The sequence below is a fragment of the Boleophthalmus pectinirostris genome, unplaced genomic scaffold (genome assembly GCF_026225935.1).
Source record: "Boleophthalmus pectinirostris isolate CB_2022bp ecotype Guang Dong unplaced genomic scaffold, ASM2622593v1 HiC_scaffold_15, whole genome shotgun sequence".
Classification (NCBI taxonomy): Eukaryota; Metazoa; Chordata; class Actinopteri; order Gobiiformes; family Gobiidae; genus Boleophthalmus; species Boleophthalmus pectinirostris.
In genome coordinates, this window is record NW_026571070.1 from 13,248,226 (window position 1) to 13,255,084 (window position 6,859).

Genomic DNA, 6,859 nt, shown 5'->3' on the forward strand with positions numbered 1-6,859 from the left:
TCAAGGTGAATAATAGAAAGCCAAAAGGAACACAAGCAGTCAGAGGTGAATTAAAATGATTTCACTGGTATAAAATGAACAAATGAAAAGAAATGTAATGTATAGGTTTAATTTAGTTATTTTTAGGATGGACAGCAATATGAACATTCAATATGGACATTACCGCTTACAATAAGGGAGTATATCAAAGTATAATGTCACTACACATCTAGGAATTTTATATAGAAACTTTTTGTGTATTTGGATAATCAATAATTTTTCAGTCACAAAATAATCATAAGAATTAAAAATAAGCAAAAATGTGTAAATTAAAGGGCCCATATTATGATATTGTGTGTTTTATGTTTCCTCACCAAAAACAGACCTGGAGTTGTGTTTTGTTTCATTCATACATGTTTAACTCACAAATCCTGCATATTTAGGCTGAGTATTTCAATTTGTGGACCTTTAATTCAAGTTATACTCCAAAATGGTAAACCCACAGTATATGTAAAAGTAATTTATGTCACAAAAAGCATAGCATGTAATACAAAGTTATGGGACAATATACAGTTTTTATCATGTTGCATAGAGCTGTTTTTGCATATTATTATATAAACTTAAAATCATGTAAACATGTATAATTTATAGTACTATATCTTTACAATATTCTTTTAAAACATAAATTATAAAAACTCATAAAAATTCATGTGTTGCTTTACAGTAAACAAAATAACAGAATATGTCTCTAGTCCTTTCGTCTCCTCTTTCCAAGAAGTTTCCAAGTTTGTGCGTTCGGATCTGAATGTTCTGAAGGGACAGTGGGGCTCCGTCTTCTGTAAACATCAAACTGCGGCCGCTGCAGCTGAGGTGAGAGGTCGGGGGTCAGGGGTCACCACACACGACAGGACTGCGCCCCCCGGTTCATCACGGAGGACTGCGGACAGCTGAAGGCCTTACTGAACTCCTCGTAGTTACTCATGGCTCCGATAACTCTGCAATCAGACCGTTATATTAGAACTAAACAGAGAGAAAAGCGAAAACTGAACAGCAGAGGGCGCAATGACTCCTGCTGAGAAGTGATGCAGTTTAAATAAGGCTAAAAGGTAACACTTTATAATAACTACACCTTATTTAGCCTTAATAAAGCATGAACAAAGGCTTCATTAATAATGAACAAAGACTTAATAATGATTCACGCTTAGTAACTACTTAATTACTACCTTAATTAGCACTTGCACTTAATTTGCCTGTGCTGTAAATAGTTACTCATAATTATTTCTTACTTAATTACTCATGGACTAACCATTTGAGAATTTATTAACCATTAGTAAGCTATGAGAGAATGATTTACTAATAATGCAATGCAATGATAATTCAGGCAGCTGTTATCTGTTAAGTCTTTTTGAGAGCTTTTCTAAAGTGAAGACGAATTATGCTTTATTAAGCATTTACTAAGCGTGAATCATTATTAATTAAATCTTTGTTCATTATTTATTAAGTCTTTGTTCATGCTTTATTAAGGCTAAGTAAGGTGTAGTTATTATAAAGTGTTACCAGCTAAAACAAGAGCTGCTAGCATTGAAGTGGATTAGCTGCTAAGGTGACCAAATGTCAGTTTTTCCTCGGACATGTCCGTATTTTGCGTCTTGTTCTGGGCGTCCGTTTTTTTTTTTTAAGTGGTGAAAATGTCCGGGTTTTCATTACAGTTTATTGGGGGCATTAAATTGATCGGCTTTCGTAGTTCTCTGTGACTCAGAAGGAGCGAGCAAACACAAACAGTCAGTCAGCCTGCAACATACCGAAGCGTAAATGCGCATTTAACAATGACTTGTACAAGAAATTCTCAGTTTTCCATCCCGGTCCGGACAAGTGGGAGGCCATGTGCACAGGTTGCGAGTGAGAGTACAGTGGTCCCTCGTTTATCGCGGGGGTTCCATTCTAAAAATAACCCGCGATAGGTGAAATCCACGAAGTAGTCAACTTTATATTTTACAATGATTATATCTGTTTTAAAGCTGTAAAACCCCTCACCACACACTTTATACACTTTTCTCACACAGGACAGTTACAACCCTTTTTGCATCCTTCTTAAAACTTATTGCTGCTGTCGTCCTTTTGTTATTTTCCTCCTTCTTTATGTAACGAACCCAAGATTCATTTATTCCGTAATAGAGCCCTACAGCGCAGAGTCCTGCACGGGTCCATTTTTGGAGACCTGCAGTACAACACCACACCCGCCCGTTAACCCGTGATTATATCAAGCTTTTGCGCTGCCTACGCCATGGACTGAACCAGGACTGAACCATGGAGTGAACCAGGACTGAACCATGGACTGAACCAGGACTGAACCATGGAGTGAACCAGGACTGAACCATGGACTGAACCATGGACTGAACCAGGACTGAACCATGGAGTGAACCAGGAGTGAACCAGGACTGAACCAGGACTGAACCATGGAGTGAACCAGGACTGAACCATGGACTGAACCAGACTGACTGAACCATGGAGTGAACCAGGACTGAACCATGGACTGAACCAGGACTGAACCATGGAGTGAATCAGGACTGAACCAGGAGTCAGTGTCGGGATGGGCCAGAGGTGACTGCAGGAGAAAGGACCGATGGAGAGCTCCACACCTCACGGAGATAAACGCGGCAATTGTCTGATCGCGCTTTGCAGACAAACTGCTCGGCGTTCTCTCTTTTAAGTCCAAGATTAGTCCTGGTTTAGACCTGGTTTAGTCCTGACCCACCCATGGGTTAAAAAAAAAATCAGCGAGACCGCGAAAAGTGAACCGCGATATAGCGAGGGTCGACTGTAGCTCAATATGGAGGCCTCACCTCCCACCCCAGTAAGGTGTCCGGGTTTTCACAAATGGAAATATGGTCACCCTATTAGCTGCAAGGTGCAATTTGTAGTTTTAACTTGTCTCTCTGGATATATAATTTTGTTTTTGCTTTGCTTTGCTGGGAATGTTCCGCAATATAGCATTCAAATCATCAAAACCTGCAAGCATTGAAGTGGGATAGCTGCTTTGTGAAGGCAATTTGAGTACAGAAATGATCAAAAATGAGGCACTTTTTGACAAATCTTCAAAAGTGAAGCTAGGTCCATGTGTTTCCTGTTTTATCAATTCATCTCATCATTTAGTTCGCGTTTTAAAATGACTGAAGCACCTGAAAACTACAACTTCTTTTGATGTGAAACAACAAAGGTAAGGCACTTTTTTCATCGTGTGTTTTTGTGCTGTGGTTTGCCCTTGGCTTTTTTGGCCGCTTGCTGCTTGGTAAATTTTTGTGATAGAAGTTGTCCTTTGCTTTCAGTTCTAGAAAAATATCTTGCGTAGCTTTAGAATTAGCACAAAGTTTCTTGGAGTTTGTTTAATGACATCTGTGCTCAAATATATTTACTTGGTTGAAGATTCATTATGTAATTTTAGTATGTCTATGGGGCGATGTTATTACTTTGCCTGGAATGATTTTTTCAGTAGGCTATAGCATAGGATGACCAGATTTTCATGCAAGTCAATACAGTCTGTATTCTGTATTTTATCTAAAAAAATATCATTGTACACCTCTCTTTACTGTTAGCAGGGATCAAATTGGTCAAAAATAGGGACATCTGGGACATTTCTTGTATAAAACTAGAACAAATCAATGGTTTTGGATAAATCTGTAAGGAACACTGGGCTCAAAACTGGGACTGTCCTGGGTAAATAGGGACATCTGGTCACACTACTACGACATTCAACTTATCTATCTCCTTGAAGACAAGCAAGTGACAGACAGAGGCGGCAGTAGCTCAATTGGTAGAGCATTCGCCCACTGATCTGAAGGTTGGCGGTTCAAATCCAGCTCTGTACATAAACATCACAGGTTGAGTGGTCAGATCCACTGACCCACAGGTTGGCTGGTGTGATTCTAGCTCCCACAGATGAATGCTGCCTTGGGCAAGACACTTAACCCACCTTGCCCACAGTGTCTGTGTACACTGGTGTATGAATGGGTGAGTGGTTCCTTGTTGTAAAGCGCATTGAGTGCCTTGAAGGTGGAAAAGCGCTATAGAAAAATGTGACCATTTACAAGCCAATTTACTTGTAAGATCTGGAGACATGACCCTGGCGCTCACAGTCTGTGTGTTCTGCAAGGCATTTTTGAACACTAAAACACGTTTATTTGAGTGTAAAATCCCTCAGTCGTCCATTTAGAATCCATGGCAGAAGGAGAAATTCAATTGGTCAACTGGACAAAAGTTTATTTGGGTTGAATACATTTCGCAGCTCCTCCAAGCTGCTTCTTCAGTTCTGGTCAAAAAGCTGATGGATACTTCCTTATATCTGCCTGAAAGGAGGAGCTAACTACACTGAAACTACTCTGAAACTAACACTCATACTTGTTTACAGTTTCTGTTAGTTAGCTAGGCCTATTGACCTGCACTGAGTGTGGGGTCATATTGGCATAATCATTCAGGGCCATAATGGGTGCTTTTCCTCCTCTGGGTCTGATGTGACTATCTCTTTTGTTTTCTTGGTTTGTTTGTTTTGATTTAGGTTTGGTTTAGGTTTAGTCCTCCCTTTCTGTTCAAGGAAGGATTCTATTTCTTAACAAAATAGCCTCTTTAACTCTCCTCTCAAACTGATTCTTTTCTCTGGCTAAGATCTGTACCTCATTATCCTCAAAAGAGTGACCTGTGCTCTTAGGTGGAGATGTACATCAGACTGAGGTCCGCTGCTGCTCTCTCTTGTCTGTGTTGACACATCCTTTTGCAAAGTGGGTGTTTTGTTTCACCAGTGTAACGTTCACTGCAATCTCCACTACACTGAATGGAGTAGACCACATTGCTTTGTTTGAGGCTTGGTGTTTTGGTGTTTTGGTGGACCAGTTTCTGTCTTAACCTCCTAGGGCTTACTGGTCACATATGTGGACAGCACTTTTTAACTCTTATGTCCACAATCATGTTCAGTGCTGAATTGGGGGTATTATAGACATGTGTGGGCAGTGACTCCATCACCATCCAGTGGTGTCAGAAGAGCCTAACATACTGTTGGCAAAATTTAATATGGTGGCAAGCACATGGGAAGATTCAAGTGGCAGCTCTATACACAAACATTGATAGGGTAAGAATTACTGTCATATTTTATGGCTTATTCTGATTTAGATATTTATGAAAGTGTTGTACATCTGTCATGACATGCAAATTTGAAAAAAACAAAACAAAAAACATTGTAACAATAACAACTTGTGAAGTAACATGATGTAACATATGTGTACTTACGGACTGATGCTGCTTGAAAACACGAAAATGCTAAATACGCATTCACATATGTACAAGAAGAAAAAAAGCTATCTCTCTTGCAGCTAAAAATCTGTACATTGTCCCAATGAAAGAAATAACAATCAAGTCACTACATGCATACATACATAGATTAGTTGGCTTGAAAATGTTAGTAAAAATCTAATATGGTAGTAAAAATGTTAGTTCACTTACTTACTAACTTACAGCTAACTCTGACGTAGTTAAAACACTGTACATTGTACCATAACTACATACATAAATAACATTTCATTTGGTCATGTTTTTATTTCTAGAGCGTTTTTCTGTGCAAAGAGCACTGGAGCTACTTGGGTTATTTGATGGAGACAACTCGGATTTGGACTTGTCTGACAATGATGATCCTATCATGGATGAAAATTATCAAACACCATCACAGGAGCAAAGTAGGAGGACCCCAATCCTGAGCCCACTCAGGATTGGGGTCCACTCACAGCAGACCTAAACGTTTCTGTGTTGCAGATAATGGTTAGCCAAGACCGAGTATATATTTGTTGATTTTATGTAGTTAGGGCCTCAGGGCTACATGAAGGATTGGCAGCAAATGCTAATTAACAACACCTGTTGACAAGTTCATGGTCAGAGACAGAAACAGAGGCAGAGACAGCTACAGGTTCATCCCGCACTCCCAAATGTCGCTGTCAAACTCAAAAGATTGACACTGATAGCTCAGAAGATGATTTGGATGAGCCAACACCAGGACCAAGCCAAACCAAGAAAAAGGGAGTGTCCAAACAAAGTAATTGTGATTATTTTTGTTTTTTAGTATTATTTTATTTATGTATTATAATTTATTTTATTTAATATTATTTACACAATAACTATTTTTATAAATACATAAATTAATTAATTAATTTTTTTTAATCCTAAATCTGGTTGTGCAGGACGTGGAATTTGCTGGAAGGCAACTCCATTGACCCCAAACATTGCACAGTATCAGCATTGGAACGAAACTGATCTAGACAGACATGAAGGGACCCCACTGGATTATTTTGAACAGTATATAGATAGAGATTTGATGGCAATGATTGCAGAATGCTCTAATGTTATGAATGTGTTATTAATACATGCAAAATCAGTCAGGAAAAACAAAAAACAAAACTGCTGTGTTTAAGGTGAAAATAAAGTTTTTCTTTCCGTTACTCAAAGGTGACTTTCTTTTAGGTTCCAATAATCCCAAATAGCAAAGCAAAATAAAAAATCCACATAAAAAAAAAAAAACAAACTCTAAATAAGATAAACAAGAAATTTACATACAAAGTTCACACATGTGTTTTGTTCTAAGTTAATTTATTGTCATTTCTTTTCTGAAGTAAGTAAGTAAGTAAGTCCCCATTTATAGCGCTTTTCACAGACATTTCTGTCACAAAGACGCTTCACTACGGAGCCCGCCCGATGACGTACGCGAAAAAAGATATTAAATCGTCGCCTCAAATTACTATTTCGTTCAAACAATATATAATTCGTTCCCACACTTTAGCTAAATCGTTCGCACGTTTTAGATATATCCCTCGCACGTTTTAGATATATCGTTCCCACACTTTAG